We start from the raw sequence: 19462 nt of genomic DNA on the forward strand, positions 1-19462 counted from the left end.
AAAACTTATATTGGCTGTCCTAAAGGGTTTATTTTGGACCGCCTTGTGTATTAATTTCAAACATATTGATGAACATCTGTTAATCGCATTTACATCTTTCATAGAGGATAATTTTCACACGTAAGATTCAAAAGCACCTGTTTCTTTAATAATTACGGAAGTCATATGGTACTACAGAAGTGTATTCTGGGATTTGTAGTTCCACGTAGGTCACAAATCTATCCCGCCCACAAACACGTCTTCCTGTAGTCATCAAAGTGGGTAGCAGCAAGGTAATTATGTAACTTAACGTTAGTTACTCACATGATTTGCATATTTCATGTAGCTAGAGTGTGCTAGTAGTAGTGCACATAGAGTGCTGGCGTTGTGTAATGTTTATATTCCTCATAGTCACCAATAGTCTGTGTATAGTTCTGCAATCTTTCAGTGAGCTATAATGATACAAAGCAGAGAGCTGTGTGTGTGAATAAGGGAGCTGAGCCCTGTCCCCATGAGCTATAAGGGAGCTGAGCCCTGTCTCTGTGAACTATAAGGAAGTGGCCTGAGAGCTGTCTGTGCTCAAAGTGTACAGAGGCTGAGAGCTGTCTGTGTGTGCTCAAAGTGTACAGAGGCTGGAAGCTGTCTGTGTGTGCTCAAAGTGTACAGAGGCTGAGAGCTGTCTGTGTGTGCTCAAAGTGTACAGAGGCTGGAAGCTGTCTGTGTGTGCTCAAAGTGTACAGAGGCTGAGAGCTGTCTGTGTGTGCTCAAAGTGTACAGAGGCTGGAAGCTGTCTGTGTGTGCTCAAAGTGTACAGAGGCTGAGAGCTGTCTGTGTGTGCTCAAAGTGTACAGAGGCTGGAAGCTGTCTGTGTGTGCTCAAAGTGTACAGAGGCTGAGAGCTGTCTGTGTGTGCTCAAAGTGTACAGAGGCTGGAAGCTGTCTGTCTGTGCTCAAAGTGTACAGAGGCTGAGAGCTGTCTGTGTGTGCTCAAAGTGTACAGAGGCTGGAAGCTGTCTGTGTGTGCTCAAAGTGTACAGAGGCTGAGAGCTGTCTGTGTGTGCTCAAAGTGTACAGAGGCTGGAAGCTGTCTGTCTGTGCTCAAAGTGTACAGAGGCTGAGAGCTGTCTGTGTGTGCTCAAAGTGTACAGAGGCTGGAAGCTGTCTGTGTGTGCTCAAAGTGTACAGAGGCTGAGAGCTGTCTGTGTGTGCTCAAAGTGTACAGAGGCTGGAAGCTGTCTGTGTGTGCTCAAAGTGTACAGAGGCTGAGAGCTGTCTGTGTGTGCTCAAAGTGTACAGAGGCTGGAAGCTGTCTGTCTGTGCTCAAAGTGTACAGAGGCTGGAAGCTGTCTGTGTGTGCTCAAAGTGTACAGAGGCAGGGAGCTGTCTGTGTGTGCTCAAAGTGTACAGAGGCTGGGAGCTGTCTGTGTGTGCTCAAAGTGTACAGAGGCTGGAAGCTGTCTGTCTGTGCTCAAAGTGTACAGAGGCTGGGAGCTGTCTGTGTGTGCTCAAAGTGTACAGAGGCTGGGAGCTGTCTGTGTGTGCTCAAAGTATACAGCGGCTGGGAGCTGTCTGTATGTGCTCAAAGTGTACAGAGGCAGAGAGCTGTCTGTATGTGCTCAAAGTGTATATAGGCTGGGAGCTGTCTGTATGTGCTCAAAGTGTACGGAGGCTGGGAGCTGTCTGTGTGTGCTCAAAGTGTACAGAGGCTGGGAGCTGTCTGTGTGTGCTCAAAGTGTACAGAGGCTGGGAGCTGTCTGTGTGTGCTCAAAGTGTACAGAGGCTGGGAGCTGTCTGTGTGTGCTCAAAGTGTACAGAGGCTGGGAGCTGTCTGTGTGTGCTCAAAGTGTACAGAGGCTGGGAGCTGTCTGTGTGTGCTCAAAGTGTACAGAGGCTGGGAGCTGTCTGTGTGTGCTCAAAGTGTACAGAGGCTGGGAGCTGTCTGTGTGTGCTCAAAGTGTACAGAGGCTGAGAGCTGTCTGTGTGTGCTCAAAGTGTACAGAGGCTGAGAGCTGTCTGTATGTGCTCAAATTGTACAGAGGCTGAGAGCTGTCTGTGTGTGCTCAAAGTGTACAGAGGCTGAGAGCTGTCTGTGTGTGCTCAAAGTGTACAGAGGCTGAGAGCTGTCTGTGTGTGCTCAAAGTGTACAGAGGCTGAGAGCTGTCTGTGTGTGCTCAAAGTGTACAGAGGCTGAGAGCTGTCTGTGTGTGCTCAAAGTGTACAGAGGCTGAGAGCTGTCTGTGTGTGCTCAAAGTGTACAGAGACTTGGAGCTGTCTGTATGTGTAAAATAAATTAAAAAAAATAAAGATCCAGAGCACAAAGTGTAAATGTAACAAAACTGTCATGTCATGCAGTGATATATTGCACTTGGCTTGTTTCTCCATCACACACAGAAATGCAGGGAAATAAAGAGATCTATAAGTGCCGTAGGATCATTTTAGATCATCTCATCTGAACACTTTATCTTAGAGAGTTCAGCCCCTGTGATGTCTGCACTATAATTTATCTCCAAGCTAGTGAACCTTTGATCATCAGGGCCTATGTGAGCTCCAACAATGCAATGTTTCAGAGATGGTTGTGTGAGCTGTATGGATGCAGAAACTAATTACTGTAGTTATGTTTTTTTAAGAATAAAAGAACTAGGACATTTCTGTGTTCGCCATAAAGATGCATAGGTTCAGGGCTGCCTGTGTGAGCTCTAAGGATACGGAATGTAAGAGTTGCTTGTGTTTAAGAACACAGGGACAGAGAGAGATTAACAGTTCATTAGAGATGTGTATAGCCTAAAAAATTGGTTTGGATGAATCATTAGTTAATGTTTTTATAAAATTGTTATTATTTCAATTTGGTTTATAGAAAATTTGCTAACTATATATAGTTCACCATTATATTAATTGGGGAAATGTATTATTGGTTTTATTACTAATTTAGTTACATAACGAACATATTTTAATGTAAAATGCAATGATTAATTTTTTCATAAAATGGTGAGAGTCCATGAGCCACCACGTGTGGGATTAAAGTCCAGTCCTACAGGAGGTGGCAAAACACCCCATACATAACAGAGCCTTAATCCCTCCCACTTTTCTCCTTTCTATTGGCCATATGTATGACTAATCATAGGAGAGTGGTAGGGATTAAATCTCTGTTGTGTGGGGTGTTTTGCCGCTTACTGTAGGACTGGACTTTAATCCTACATGTGATGGCTCGTGGACTTTCACCATCATGATTTTTTTTTTTTTATCAGTTATTCATACATTTTTTTTTTTTTTTTTCTTGTTATGGTGAGTAATTTGGCATATACAGTTTTTCATATTCTCATTTTCCCTAATAAAAGAAACATAAAAGTGCAAAAAGAAAATGTTTTAACGTAGGGCTCGACAAACCCAGGTGCCAAGGAGCCACTGGCGCCTTAAAATTAGACCCTGGCACCCTGGTTTATAGTCCCAAAGATACCCATGGGTGCCCTCCACTTCCTCCCCGCTGGCCACCAGCAGCCACATTTAGCTTGGAGTGGCTGGATCTTTTCTTGACTTTGCAGCAGTAAAATACAAATCTTACTTTTTCATACAGTTGATGAGTGTCCACAATCCATTATTCATGGCAATAACTCTTCTCTACTACAAGGAGGAGGCAAAGCTTCCCAAACCCCAATAGCTCTATAAAACTCCTCCCACATACCTCAGTCTTTACTTTGCCTCCGCTGGAGGTGGTAGAAGAATGAAGATGTGCATGTGATTCTTCAGAGAAAGGGGTTTCTACAAGTGCTAGGTGCCCTGATTCCAGGGATACTGTTGTATCTTCAGATGGTGAAGTTTCCTCTGGGGTTGAGAAATTTTAATCTGAAGTGGAACCTGATAATTCCTCTTCTTTTTTGTTTAAAATGGAACATATTTGTTCTCTTTTAAAAGAGATTTTAGTCACTTTAGGGGTTAAAGATCCTAAAACTTCTGATGATAAACCTTCTAATCGTTTAAATTCAGTTTTTAGGACTGTTGATAATCTCCCTGAGTTTTTAACTGTGCCCGATGCTGTCTCTGACATGATTTCTAGGGAATGGTCTAAGCCAAGTATGTATTTTACTCCTTCTGCAATGTTTAAAAAGTTATATCATTCACCTGCTGCTAATGTAGGCCTAGATTTAGAGTTTGGCGTTAGCCGTGAAAACCAGCGTTAGAGGTTCCTAACGCTGGTTTTAGGCTACCGCCGGTATTTGGAGTCACTCAAAATAGGGTCTAACGCTCACTTTTCAGCCGCGACTTTTCCATACCGCAGATCCCCTTACGTCAATTGCGTATCCTATCTTTTCAATGGGATCTTCCTAACTCCGGTATTTAGAGTCGTTTCTGAAGTGAGCGTTAGAGCTCTAACGACAAAACTCCAGCCGCAGAAAAAAGCAGGAGTTAAGAGCTTTCTGGGCTAACGCCGGTTCATAAAGCTCTTAACTACTGTACCCTAAAGTACACTAACACCCATAAACTACCTATGTACCCCTAAACTGAGGTCCCCCCACATCGCCGCAACTCGATTACATTTTTTTAACCCCTAATCTGCCGACCGCCACCTACGTTATACTTATGTACCCCTAATCTGCTGCCCCTAACCCCGCCGACCCCTGTATTATATTTATTAACCCCTAACCTGCCCCCCACAACGTCGCCGCCAGCTACTTACAATAATTAACCCCTAATCTGCTGACCGCAAAGCGCCGCCACCTACGTTATCCTTATGTACCCCTAATCTGCTGCCCCTAACACCGCCGACCCCTATATTATATTTATTACCCCCTAATCTGCCCCCCTCAACGTCGCCGACACCTGCCTACACTTATTAACCCCTAATCTGCCGAGCGGACCTGAGCGCTACTATAATAAAGTTATTAACCCCTAATCCGCCTCACTAACCCTATCATAAATAGTATTAACCCCTAATCTGCCCTCCCTAACATCGCCGACACCTAACTTCAATTATTAACCCCTAATCTGACGACCGGAGCTCACCGCTACTATAATAAATGGATTAACCCCTAAAGCTAAGTCTAACCCTAACCCTAACACCCCCCTAACTTAAATATAATTTACATCTAACAAAATTAATTAACTCTTATTAAATAAATTATTCCTATTTAAAGATAAATACTTACCTGTAAAATAAATCCTAATATAGCTACAATATAAATTATAATTATATTGTAGCTATTTTAGGATTAATATTTATTTTACAGGCAACTTTGTAATTATTTTAACCAGGTACAATAGCTATTAAATAGTTAAGAACTATTTAATAGTTACCTAGTTAAAATAATAACAAAATTACCTGTAAAATAAATCCTAACCTAAGTTATAATTAAACCTAACACTACCCTATCAATAAATTAATTAAATAAAATACCTACAAATAACTACAATTACATAAACTAACTAAAGTACAAAAAATAAAAAAGAACTAAGTTACAAAAAATAAAAAAATATTTACAAACATAAGAAAAATATTACAACAATTTTAAACTAATTACACCTACTCTAAGCCCCCTAATAAAATAACAAAGACCCCCAAAATAAAAAAATGCCCTACCCTATTCTAAATTAATAGAGTTAAAAGCTCTTTTACCTTACCAGCCCTGAACAGGGCCCGGAACAGCCAATAGAATGCGAGCTCAATCTGATTGGCTGATTGGATCAGCCAATCGGATTGAACTTGATTCTGATTGGCTGATTCCATCAGCCAATCAGAATATTCCTACCTTAATTCCGATTGGCTGATAGAAGAATCCTATCAGCCAATCGGAATTCGAGGGACGCCATCTTGCATGACGTCCCTTAAAGGAACCGTCATTCGTCGGGAGACGCAGAAAAAAGAGGATGGATCCGCGTCGGCTGCTTCAACATGGACCCGCTCCGCACCGGATGGAAGAAGATCGAAGATGCCGCTTGGATGAAGATGTTTGCCGGTCCGGATGTCCTCTTCTTGCCGGATAGGAGGAAGACTTTGGAGCCTCTTCTGGACCTCTTCAGCACCGGATGCCAGGACGGATCGGTGAACCTGGATGGTGAAGAGAAGGTAGGAAGATCTTCAGGGGCTTAGTGTTAGGTTTATTTAAGGGGGGTTTGGGTTAGATTAGGGGTATGTGGGTGGTGGGTTGTAATGTTGGGGGGGGTATTGTATGTTTTTTTTTACAGGCAAAAGAGCTGATTTTCTTGGGGCATGCCCCGCAAAGGGCCCTGTTCAGGGCTGGTAAGGTAAAAGAGCTTTTAACTCTATTAATTTAGAATAGGGTAGGGCATTTTTTATTTTGGGGGTCTTTGTTATTTTATTAGGGGGCTTAGAGTAGGTGTAATTAGTTTAAAATTGTTTTTGTTTTTCTTATGTTTGTAAATATTTTTTTATTTTTTGTAACTTAGTTCTTTTTTATTTTTGGTACTTTAGTTAGTTTATGTAATTGTAGTTATTTGTAGGAATTGTATTTAATTTATTTATTGATAGTGTAGTGTTAGGTTTTATTGTAGGTAATTGTAGGTATTTTATTTAATTAATTTATTGATAGGGTAGTGTTAGGTTTAATTATAACTTAGGTTAGGATTTATTTTACAGGTAATTTTGTTATTATTTTAACTAGGTAACTATTAAATAGTTCTTAACTATTTAATAGCTATTGTACCTGGTTAAAATAATTACAAAGTTGCCTGTAAAATAAATATTAATCCTAAAATAGCTACAATATAATTATAATTTATATTGTAGCTATATTAGGATTTATTTTACATTTAAGTATTTATCTTTAAATAGGAATAATTTATTTAATAAGAGTTAATTAATTTCGTTAGATGTAAATTATATTTAAGTTAGGGGGGTGTTAGTGTTAGGGTTAGACTTAGCTTTAGGGGTTAATCCATTTATTATAGTAGCGGTGATCTCCGGTCGTCAGATTAGGGGTTAATAATTGAAGTTAGGTGTCGGCGATGTTAGGGAGGGCAGATTAGGGGTTAATACTATTTATGATAGGGTTAGTGAGGCGGATTAGGGGTTAATAACTTTATTATAGTAGCGCTCAGGTCCGCTCGGCAGATTAGGGGTTAATAAGTGTAGGCAGGTGTCGGCGACGTTGAGGGGGGCAGATTAGGGGGTAATAAATATAATATAGGGGTCGGCGGTGTTAGGGGCAGCAGATTAGGGGTACATAAGGATAACGTAGGTGGCTGCGCTTTGCGGTCGGCAGATTAGGGGTTAATTATTGTAAGTAGCTGGCGGCGACGTTGTGGGGGGCAGGTTAGGGGTTAATAAATATAATACAGGGGTCGGCGGGGTTAGGGGCAGCTGATTAGGGGTACATAGGGATAATGTAAGTTGCGGCGGTTTACGGAGCGGAAGATTAGGGGTTAATAATATAATGCAGGGGTCAGCGATAGCGGGGGCGGAAGATTAGGGGTTAATAAGTGTAAGGGTAGGGGTGTTTAGACTCGGGGTACATGTTAGGGTGTTAGGTGCAGACGTAGGAAGTGTTTCCCCATAGGAAACAATGGGGCTGCGTTAGGAGCTGAACGCTGCTTTTTTGCAGGTGTTAGGTTTTTTTTCAGCTCAAACAGCCCCATTGTTTCCTATGGGAGAATCGTGCACGAGCACGTTTTTGAGGCTGGCTGCGTCCGTAAGCAACTCTGGTATCGAGAGTTGCATTTGCGGTAAAAATGCTCTACGCTCCTTTTTTGGAGCCTAACGCAGCATTTTTTTGGACTCTCGATACCAGAGTTAAATTTATGGTGCGGCCAGAAAAAAGCCTGCGTAGCGTTAACAACCCATCTACCGCCAAACTCCAAATCTAGGCCGTAGAGTTATAGGAAAGTTCCCAAGGTGGATGGGGCCATTTCTACTCGTATTACTATTCCTTTGGAAGACAATACTTCTTTTAAGGGCCCTTTAGATAGAAAGTTAGAATCCTTTCATAGAAGGGCCTTTTTACATGCTAGTTATATTCTCAGGCCAGCTATTTCTATTGCTGATGTGGCTGCTGCTTCTACTTACTGGTTGTCTAGTCTTTCAGAGCAGTTTTTTGATGACCCTGTTAGTGCAAATCTATTGAGTTTGCTTCAGAGTGCCAATTCTTTTATTTGTGATGCTGTGTGTGATATTATGAAAATAAATGTCAAAAGCATGTCTTTAGCAATTCTTGCCAGGAGGGCCTTGTGGCTTAAATCCTGGAATGCTGATATGGTGTCTAAATCTAGATTATTGTCTCTTTCTTTTCAGGGATAGCATTTATTTGGTTCTAATTTAGATTCTATTATTTCTACTATTACTGGAGGAAAATGAACTTTTCTTCCCCAAGACAGAAAGTCTAAAGGAAAATTTAAAGCTTCTAATCATTTGTGTTCCTTTTGTCAGAATAAAGAACAGAAAACTGACTTCTCTGTTCAAAAGCAAAGTTGCTTTGGTTCAGTCTAATGCTAACTGCTAAAACTGCATGAAGTTGCTGCCCCCGACCTAGTAGTTCTGGTAGTGGGTAGATTAAATCTCTTTCAGGAGGCTTGGTTTCAGTCTGTCCCAGATCCCTGGGTTCAGAATATTGTTTCTCAGGGATATCAAATTGGATTCAGAACAAGGCCTCCCAGAGGAAGGTTTTTTTTCTGTCCAATGTTTCAAGGAATCCTGTAACAGCTCAAGCTTTTTTTAAATCTGTCTAAGGTCTGGAAATATGTGAGTGATTGTTCCAGTTCCTTTGCAGGAACAGGGGATGGGACTTTATTCAAATGTCTTCATTGTTCCAAAGAAAGAGAAGGCACTTTCAGACCAGTTCTTGAGCTAAAGACTCTGAACAAGTTTGTAAAGATTCCATCTTTCAGACCTCTGCCTTTTGTTCAGCAAGGTCAGTTTATATCCACATTACATTTAAAGGATGCTTACCTTCATTTTCCAATTCACAAAAAAACATTACCAGTTTCTGAGGTTTACTTTTCTGGACAAGCATTTTCAGTTTCTTACTCTTCCATTTGGACTTGCTACAGCTACAAGAATATTTACCAAGGTTATGGGTGCCCTTTTGTCTATAATCAGAGCTCAGGGTATTGCAGTATTTCCTTACCTGGACGATATCTTGGTTCAAACTTCGTCTTTTCCTTTAGCAGAATTTCACACCAATCAACGATTGTTGTTTCTTCAAAAACATGATTAAAGGATCACTTTTCCAAAGGGTTTGTTGGTTTCTCAGACAAAGGTTACTTTCCTGGGTTTCCAAACAGACTTCTTGAGTCTTTCTCTAACAGAGCAGAGACGGCTGAGATTGATGTCAGCTTGTCTGAATCTTCAGTCTCTTTCGTTCCTCTGTGTATGGAAGTACTAGGTCTCATGGCTGCAGCTTCAGATGCAATTCATTTGCTCGATTTTCACATGAGACTTCTTCAGCTTTGTATGTTGCTTCAGTGGTGCAGGGATTATACTTTTTCAGTAAAAGTCAGTCTCTAACTTGGTGGCTGGATCATCAGTTTATTATTCAGAGGGCTTCTTTTGCTCGTTCTACCTGATCTGTGGTCACTTCATCAGGATGTGTTCAAACAGATTGTGGATCTTTGGGGTCTTCCAGAAATAGATCTGATGGCCTCCTCAGGCAGCCCACAGCAGAATGCTATTTTGCGGAGAGGTGATGTTTCGACCTCTTAGCCAATAGCCGTGCAGGCTAACCGACTTTGCTCCAGCTGGCCCACACGGCCATTTGCTAGGGGCTGGAAATGTCACCTCACAGCAGGATAGCGTTTTGCCGTGGGGTGCCTCATCTCAGTGGGGCGAACGTTTCAAACAAATAAAGGATCTTTCAGCATTAAGTATTTTATACTTCATGACTGAAAGTCCCCTTTATTTGTTCCATTGGTAAATCCTAGCATTATACAAATGCTAGGATTTACCATCACTTTAAACTCCTTTCTTGGAAAGTGTGGTTTCTTTTCCCTATATTCTCTGCTAGAAGAGTTTCTGAATTGTCTGCTCTTTCTTGTGAGCATCCTTATTAGATTTTTCATCACGATAAGGCTGTTTTACAGACATCATTTAATTTTTATGCCTACGGTTGTTTCTTCAGACGGATAAATATGAACACATTTTCAAGCCCTGCCCTAATGTATTAGAACATATTATTATTGGACGTCTGCTTGGATATTCCTACGTGTTTAACATCCAGCAACAAGGTTAAACACATAGGTAAAGTCAACTTTAAAGTAGCAATTCATTTCTGGAACTTACCTAAACACATTACTGCAGTAATTTAACAGTGTCATTGTGTTCTCACTACCAAATATGTGTCAAGGTAAAAAAAAAAAAATCCAACAAAACCCAAGATGTGAAATGACTGCATTTTGTATCTAAATCTCCCTATGATCATTTGGGCAAGGTATTTATTTACATTGATGTTCTGATTTGAATTCTGTTTTAACAAAATAAACTATTTTTTTTAGTTGTGGTCCGCAAAAGTCCATGAGCTAGTGACGTATGGGATATACATTCCTACCAGGAGGGGCAAAGTTTCCTAAACCTTAAAATGCCTATAAATACACCCCTCACCACACCCACAATTCAGTTTTACAAACTTTGCCTCCCGTGGAGGTGGTGAAGTAAGTTTGTGCTTAAGATTCTTCGTTGATATGCGCTTCGCAACAGGTTGAAGCCCGGTTTTCCTCTCGAAGTGCAGTGAATGTCAGAGGGATGTGAAGAGAGTATTGCCTATTTGAATACAATGGTCTACCTCTAGGGGATCAATTTCATAGGTTCTCTGTTATCGGTCGTAGAGATTTCTTCTCCTACCTCCCTTTTCAGATCGACGATATACTCTTATATACCTTTACCTCTACTGATTCTCGTTTCAGTACTGGTTTGGCTATCTACTACATGTAGAGGAGTGTCCTGGGGTAAGTAAATCTTATTCTTTGTGACACTCTGCGCTATGGTTGGGCACTTTATTTGTAAAGTTTTAATATATGTCTATAAACTTATATTTGCCTTGATTCAGGGTAATCAGTATTCCTTTTCAATACAGACTGTCAGTTTCATTTTTCTTACCTTGAAAATTTTCATTTGGCGCATACTTTTTTTGGCGCAAAAAATTGTCATTTCCGGCGACGTAATTTACGCCGGAAGTTGTATTCTGTTACGTATGCGTATTCAGACATTTTTTTTTGCGCCAAAAAAAATGTGGGCGTATTTTTTACTCACTTTATTTAAACATTTTTTATCATGGTTTCTGGTTTCCAGAAGCTTACTTTTTGCATTCTTTCCCATTCCTGAAACTGTCTTTTAAGGAATTTGATAATTTTGCTTTATATGTTGTTTTTTTCTATTACATATTGCAAGATGTCTCATCCTGACCCCGGATCAAAATCCTCTAATGAACAGACGCTGCCTGATGCTGGTTCTACCAAAGTTAAGTGTATATGTTGTAAACTTGTGGTATCTGTTCCCCCAGCTGTGGTTTGTGAAAGCTGTCATGATAAACTTTCCAATGCGGATTCTGTCTATTGGTAATAATGCTTTACCTGTTGTTGTTCCTTCAACATCTATTGTTCAGGATGTTCCTGTTAATGTTAAAGAATTTGTTTCTAATTCTATTAAGAAGGCTCTGTCTGTTATTCCTCCTTCCAATAAACGTAAAAGGTCTTTCAAAACTTCTCATTTTTCTGATGAATTTTTAGGTGACCACCATCATTCTGACTTATCTGTTTCTGATTAGTTTTTTTCTGGTTCAGAAGATTCTACTATAGATATTGATTCTGATAAATCTTCATATTTATTTAAAATGGAGTTTATTCGTTCATTGCTTAAAGAAGTTTTGATTGCGCTAGATATGGAGGAGTCCAGTCCTCTTGATACTAGAACTACTAAACGTTTAAATTCGGTTTATAAACCTCATGTGTTAATTCCGGAAGTTTTTCCTGTTCCTGATGCTATCTCAGATGTAATTGCTAGGGAATGGGATAGTCTGGGTACTTCATTCACTCCTTCTCCAAGGTTTAAGAAATTGTACCCTGTGCCATCTGATAGACTGGAATTTTGGGATAAAATCCCTAAAGTCGATGGGGCTATCTCTACTCTTGCCAAACGTACTGCTATTCCTACGGCAGATAGCACTTCGTTTAAAGATCCTTTAGATAGGAAAATTGAATCTTTTTTGAGAAAAGCTTATTTATGTTCAGGTAATCTACTTAGACCTGCTATCTCTTTGGCTGATGTTGCTGCAGCTTCAACTTTTTGGTTGGAGACTTTAGCGCAACAAGTGACAGATCATAACACATAAAGCATTGTTAAACTTCTTCAACATGCTAATAATTTTGTCTGTGATGCCATTTTTTATATCATTAGAGTTGATGTCCGGTATATGTCTTTAGCTATTTTAGCTAGACGACCTTTATGGCTTAAATCCTGGAATGTAGATATGAGTTCTAAATCAACTTTGCTTTCTCTCTCTTTCCAAGGTAATAAATTGTTTGGTTCTCAGTTGGATTCTATAATTTCAAATGTTACAGGTGGAAAGAGTGCCTTTTTGCCTCAGGGTAAAAAATCTAAAGGTAATTACAGGGCTGCTAATCGTTTTCGTTCCTTTCGTCAGAAGGAGCAAAAGCCCGATCCTTCCCCTAAAGGAACGGTTTCCGGTTGGAAACCTAATCCAATCTGGAATAAATCTAAGCCTTCTAGAAAATCAAAACCAGCCCCTAAATCCGCATGAAGGTGCGGCCCTCATTCCAGCACAGCTGGTAGGGGGCAGGTTACGATTTTTCAAAGATGTTTGGATCAATTCGGTTCACAATCTTTGGATTCAGAACCTTGTTTCACAAGGGTACAGAATAGGTTTCAAAGTAAGACCGCCTGTGAGAAGATTCTTTCTCTCACGCATTCCAGTCAATCCAGTAAAGGCTCAGGCGTTTCTGAAATGTGTTTCAGACCTAGAGTTAGCTGGGGTAATTATACCAGTTCCAGTTCTGGAACAGGGTCTGGGGTTTTATTCAAATCTATTCATCGTACCAAAGAAAGAGAATTCTTTCAGACCGGGTCTGGATCTAAAAATATTGAATCGTTATGTAAGGATACCAACATTCAAAATGGTGACTATAAGAACTATTCTGCCTTTTGTTCAGCAAGGGCATTATATGTCTACAATAGATTTACAGGATGCATACCTGCATATTCCAATTCATCCAGATCACTTTCAGTTTCTGAGATTCTCTTTTCTAGACAAGCATTACCAGTTTGTTGCTCTTCCATTTGGTCTAGCAACAGTGCCAAGAATTTTTTCGAAGGTTCTCGGTGCCCTTCTCTCTGTAATCAGAGAACAGGGTATTGCGGTATTTCCTTACTTGGACGATATCTTGGTACTTGCTCAGTCTTCACATTCTGCAGAATCTCATACGAATCAACTTGTGTTGTTTCTTTAAAGACATGGTTGGAGGATCAATTTACCAAAGAGTTCCTTGATTCCTCTGACAAGGGTAACCTTTTTAGGTTTCCAAATAGATTCAGTGTCCATGACTTTGTCTCTGACAGAAAAGAGACGTCTGAAATTGGTTTCAGCCTGTCGAAACCTTCAGTCTCAATTGTTCCCTTCGGTAGCATTATGCATGGAGATTTTAGGTCTCATGACTGCTGCATCGGACGCGATCCCTTTTGCTTGTTTTCACACGAGACCACTCCAGCTTTGTATGCTGAACCAGTGGTGCAGGGATTATACAAGGATATCACAAATAATATCCTTAAATCCCAATGTTCGATCATCTCTAACTTGGTGGATGGATCACCATCGTTTAATTCAAGGGGCCTCTTTCGTTCGTCCAACCTGGACTGTGATCTCAACAGATGCGAGTCTATCAGGTTGGGGAGCGGTTTGGGGATCTCTGACAGCGCAAGGGGTTTGGAAATCTCAGGAGGCGAGATTACCAATCACTATTTTGGAACTCAGTGCGATTTTCAGAGCTCTTCAATACTGGCCTCTTCTGAAGAGAGAATCGTTTGTTTGTTTTCAAACAGACAATGTCACAACCGTGGCATATGTCAATCATCAAGGGGGGACTCACAGTCCTCAAGCTATGAAAGAAGTATCTCGGATACTTATATGGGTGGAATCCAGCTCCTGTCTAATTTCTGCGGTTCACATCCCAGGTGTAGACAATTGGGAAGCGGATTATCTCAGTCGCCAGACGTTACATCCGGGCGAATGGTCCCTTCATCCAGAGGTTTTTCTCCAGATTGTTCAAATCTGGGGACTTCCAGAAATAGATCTGATGGCCTCTCATCTAAACAAGAAACTTCCCAGGTATCTGTCCAGATCACGGGATCCTCAGGCGGAAGCAGTGGATGGGTTGTCAATTCCTTGGAATTATCATCCTGCTTATATCTTTCCACCTCTAGTTCTTCTTCCGAAGGTAATCTCCAAAATTCTATTGGAGCGCTCATTTGTACTGCTGGCGGCTTCAGCATGGCCTCACAGGTTTTGGTTTGCGGATCTCGTTCGGATGGCCAGTTGCCAGCCTTGGACACTTCCATTAAGGCCAGATCTTCTATCTTAAGGCCCTTTTTTCCATCAGGATCTCAAATTATTAAATTTGAAGGTATGGAGATTGAACGCTTAATTCTTAGTCATAGAGGTTTCTCTGACTCAGTGATTAATACTATGTTACAGGCTCGGAAATCTGTCTCTAGAAAGATTTATTATCGAGTTTGGAAGACTTACATCTCTTGGTGTTCTTCTCATAAATTCTCCTGGCATTCTTTCAGAATTCCTAGAATTTTACAATTTCTTCAGGATGGTTTGGATAAAGGTTTGTCTGCAAGTTCTTTGAAAGGACAAATATCTGCTCTTTCTGTTCTTTTTCACAGAAAGATTGCTAATCTTCCTGATATTCATTGTTTTGTACAGGCTTTGGTTCGTATCAAACCTGTTATTAAGCCAATCTCTCCTCCGTGGAGTCTTAATTTGGTTTTGACAGCTTTACAGGCTCCTCCGTTTGAGCCTATGCATTCTCTGGACATTAGATTGCTTTCTTGGAAAGTATTGTTCCTTTTGGCTATCTCTTCTGCTAGAAGAGTTTCTGAGTTATCTGCTCTTTCTTGTGATTCTCCTTTTCTGATTTTTCATCAGGATAAGGCTGTGTTGCGGACTTCATTTCAATTTTTACCTAAGGTTGTGAATTCTAACAACATTAATAGAGAAATTGTTGTCCCTTCATTATGTCCTAATCCAAAGAATTCTAAGGAAAGATCGTTACATTCTTTGGATGTAGTTAGAGCTTTGAAATATTATGTTGAAGCTACTAAAGATTTTAGAAAGACTTCTAGTTTATTTGTTGTTTTTTCTGGTCCCAGGAAAGGTCAGAAGGCTTCTGCCATTTCCTTGGCGTCTTGGTTAAAGTCTTTAATTCATCATGCTTATGTGGAGTCGGGTAAGTCCCCGCCTCAAAGAATTACGGCTCATTCTACTAGGTCAGTTTCTACTTCCTGGGCTTTTAGGAATGAAGCTTCTGTTGATCAGATTTGCAAAGCAGCAACTTGGTCTTCTTTGCATACTTTTACTAGATTCTACCATTTTGATGTGTTTTCTTCTTCTGAAGCAGTTTTTGGTAGAAAAGTACTTCAGGCAGCTGTTTCTGTTTGATTCGTCTGCTTATAATTTCAGTTTTTTTCCTTATAAGCTTAAAACTTTTGATTTGGGTTGTGGATTATTTTTCAGCGGAATTGGCTGTCTTTATTTTATCCCTCCCTCTCTAGTGACTCTTGCGTGGAAGTTCCACATCTTGGGTATCTGCTATCCCATACGTCACTAGCTCATGGACTCTTGCTAATTACATGAAAGAAAACATAATTTATGTAAGAACTTACCTGATAAATTAATTTCTTTCATATTAGCAAGAGTCCATGAGACCCACCCTTTTTTTGGGGTGGTTATGATTTTTTTGTATAAAGCACAATTATTCCAATTCCTTATTTTTTTGATGCTTTCGCACCTTTCTTATCACCCCACTTGCTTGGCTATTCGTTAAATTGAATTGTGGGTGTGGTGAGGGGTGTATTTATAGGCATTTTAAGGTTTGGGAAACTTTGCCCCTCCTGGTAGGAATGTATATCCCATACGTCACTAGCTCATGGACTCTTGCTAATATGAAAGAAATGAATTTATCAGGTAAGTTCTTACATAAATTATGTTTTTTTTTAGTTGTGGTCCCATATTAATTTTGTTATATATTCACTAAACTATTTTCAGTTTAAATGCATTTATTTCAGAATGTCTTCTTCTGAAAAGCTGTTTTCTTGTAATATTTAAAAACAAGTACTGCACATAAGGGAGACACAGAATTCAATTGGTTGAATTACCACAAGTATAGTATGCTACACTCAGTCATGTGAGCAGTAATGCCAAGCCAAGGCTTTAACCAAGTTACAGACCATTAAAACCCCTTCAATATCTCCATTCACACTCCTCCCACAACCCCATTCACAGGGTGGATTTGATTTAAATCAAATAGTTTTTAAATCACAATTTAAAGGGACAGTCTAGTCAAAATTAAACTTTCATGATTCCGGGCATGCAATTTTAAACAACTTTCCAATTCACTTTTATCATTTAAATTTGTTTTGTTCTCTTTGTATTATTAGTTGTAAGCTAAACCTAGGTAGGCTCATATGCTAATTTCTAAGCCCTCTTATCTCATTGTATTTGTTTTTCACAGCTAGAAGGCGTTAGTTCACGTGTGCCATGTAGATAACATTGTGCTCATGCCCCTGGAGTTACTTATGAGAGGACACTGATGGGATAAAATGCAAGTCTGTCAAAAGAACTGAGATAAGGAGCAGTCTGCAGAGGCTTAGCTATAAGGTATTCACAGAGGTAAAAAGTATATTAATATAACTGTGTTGGTTATGCAAAACTGGGGAATGGGTAATAAAGGGATTATCTATCTTTTTAAACAATAACAATTCTAGAGTAGTCTGTCCCTTTAAATCACTAGCTGGTAACTCGATTTAAATCATGGCTTACTACATAAAGGTTTTATTTTTAGAATAATAACTGTAACGCTCGTGGGAGACTCCTCTATCAGACCAAACTCGGTCAGGAGTCTTGTTATCCCCGCGTCGAGCCGGAATGATAGGGAATATCCCAGAGCAGAGAGAGTTAGCGAGATGAGGAAGGCGGCACTCACCACAGACTGGACAGTCCCCAGCAGCAACAGCAGAGCAGTCCAAGGATGAACCACTAGAATGGTCAGGCAGGCAGGGTTTGGCAACAGCAAAGCAGTCCAAAGATAAACCACTAGAATGGTCAGGTAGGCAGGGTTTGGCAACAGCAAAGCAGTCCAGCAGATTGAGGGTAAAGGCAGGTAGAGTAGTCAGACAGGCAGATTCAGCAACTGTAATCAATCCAGCAGTTTAAGGGTTAAGGCAGGTAGAGTTGTCAGACAGGCAGTATTCAGCAACAGTAATCAGGCACTAGAAAGAACAATCTGTCACACCCAGGAGTACACAAAGTAACACCTATACTTGGGCAGTGACCATATAGTTTGGGGAAGTTTAAATAGGCGTAGGATTCGCTCCACTGAGGTCTGACCGGCATCAGGAGCGTGCGGCGATGACATTAGCGTCGCACGCATCTGAGCCGACACTGCCCCTGGCAATGAGCAGGGAAGGAGACGACGTGCCCCTAGCAACGGCTAGAGCAGTGCGGTGAGATATAGCCCCCCTCTCAAGGGTTGCCTCCGGGAACCAGAGTCGGCCTCAATGGATGAGCAGCATGGAATCTAGAGACCAGAGATGGAGCATGTACATCACGGGCAGGAACCCAGGAACGATCTGCCACGGAGTAACCCTTCCAATGAATCAGATACTGCTGTTGTGTGTGCCTGTATCTGGAGTCCAGGATCTTAGCTACCTCATATTCGGGGTCACCATGGACCAGGAGCGGAGGAGGAGGAGCTCGGAGACGGGTATATCTATTCTTGATGTAAGGTTTAAGTAGTGAGATGTGGAAGACTGGATTTATGCGTAGGGTTTTGGCAAGGCCACTTTGTAGGCAAGAGAAGACAGTCTTTTCAGGACATTGTAAGGATCGATAAACCTAGGCCTCAATTTGTGACAGGGTTGACGTAGACGAATATGTCGAGTAGAGATCCAAACACGTCCACCCACTGGAATGGCTTGTTCAGAAGCCCTATGTCGATCAGCAAATTTCTTATTTGTTGAGACAGCTGAATGCAGCTGAGAGCGAATACGTTGCCATTGAGTGGTGAGTTCAGTGACGTGTCGGTCTGCGGCAGGGACCCCAGTGGACTGAGCAGAAAGAGGGAAGACACAAGGTTGATACCCTGCTGCGGCTTGAAACAGAGAACATCGAAGAGAAGAGTGCCAATGAGTGTTTGTTGCCAGCTCAGCTATGGGTAGCAACTCAGACCAGTTGGTATGGCGAGCGTTGACAAAGGCTCTAAGGTAGGCTTTGAGATCCTGGTTTGTTCTCTCAGTTAGTCCATTGGTCTGAGGATGGTAGCCAGACTACAAGGAAACAGTGGTTCCAATCAACTTACAAAAGGCTCTCCAGAAGGCAGAGATGAACTGTGGACCTCTGTCGGAAACAATATTCACAGGAATGCCATGAAGTCGTACCACATGCAAGAGAAAAAGGGACTATAATTCTTGCACAGAAGGCAGTTTGGTTAGGGGTACGAAGTAAGCCAGTCTGGAAAAGCGATCCACCGCAACCCAGATAACTGTATGGTGGTCGGAAGAAGGAAGGTCCACAATGAAGTCCATTGTTATGTGTGTCCATGGTTTGGGAATGGACAATTGTTGGAGCAAGCCGAGAGGCAAAGATCGAGGAGTCTTGTTGGCAGCACAAATTGTGCAGACTTTCACATAATCTTGAGCATCAGACTTCATAGTATGCCACCAAACATGTTGAGAAAGATGATTGAATGTCCTAGTCGAACCAGGAGTTTGCTATCATGAGCTCAGGCTAGCACAGGTATACGCAGGTTCAGGGGTACAAAGAGGATATCGGAGGCCATGGGGGCACCAGGAGGTTTACTAGACTGAGCACGTTGCAATCTTTGCAGAAGGGTGGTATTGAGTTGAGAAACCACACAGGAGGGGGGTATGAGGTGTTCAATAGGAGCTTCTGAGGAATCACTTGAGTGAGGGAACTGATGGGAAAGGGCGTCCACCTTCTTGTTCTTGTTCCCAGGAAGATAAGAGACCACAAAGTTAAAATGGGAAAAGAACAAGGCCCACCTGGCCTGTCGAGATTCTTGTGGTCGGTGAGAATCTGAATAGGATTGGCGGTGCTCTCTAACCAACGACGCCATTCAGTCAAGGCCATCTTAATGGCTAAGAGTTCATGATTACCCACATCGTAGTTCCTCTCAGCAGGAGTAAAGTGTTTAGAGAAAAAGGCTACAGGGTGTGACTTGGAAGTCAAAGGGTCCCTTTGGGTAAGAACAGCTCCAGCCCCCATCTCGGAAGCATTAACCTCTAAAGTGAC

At 41.2% G+C, this 19462-nt stretch overlaps 1 protein-coding gene across 7 annotated transcripts in view; it reads left to right on the top strand.

Moving 5' to 3' along the window:
- The first annotated feature begins 218 nt into the window (after positions 1-218).
- LOC128638507 (oocyte zinc finger protein XlCOF7.1) overlaps positions 219-19462 on the top strand; it is a 254740-nt gene continuing 235496 nt past the window's right edge. For 5 of the 7 annotated variants that reach the window (XM_053690502.1, XM_053690504.1, XM_053690503.1 and 2 more), the window contains exons 1-2: positions 219-272; positions 16665-16810. The gene's annotated coding sequence lies outside the window, so the exon portion shown is untranslated. Of the gene's footprint in view, positions 273-16664; positions 16823-19462 lie in introns of all 7 variants that reach the window. The other 2 variants (XM_053690500.1, XM_053690499.1) reach the window with 2 other exon arrangements.

This window comes from Bombina bombina, chromosome 8 (genome assembly GCF_027579735.1).
Source record: "Bombina bombina isolate aBomBom1 chromosome 8, aBomBom1.pri, whole genome shotgun sequence".
In the NCBI taxonomy this organism is placed as follows: domain Eukaryota; kingdom Metazoa; phylum Chordata; class Amphibia; order Anura; family Bombinatoridae; genus Bombina; species Bombina bombina.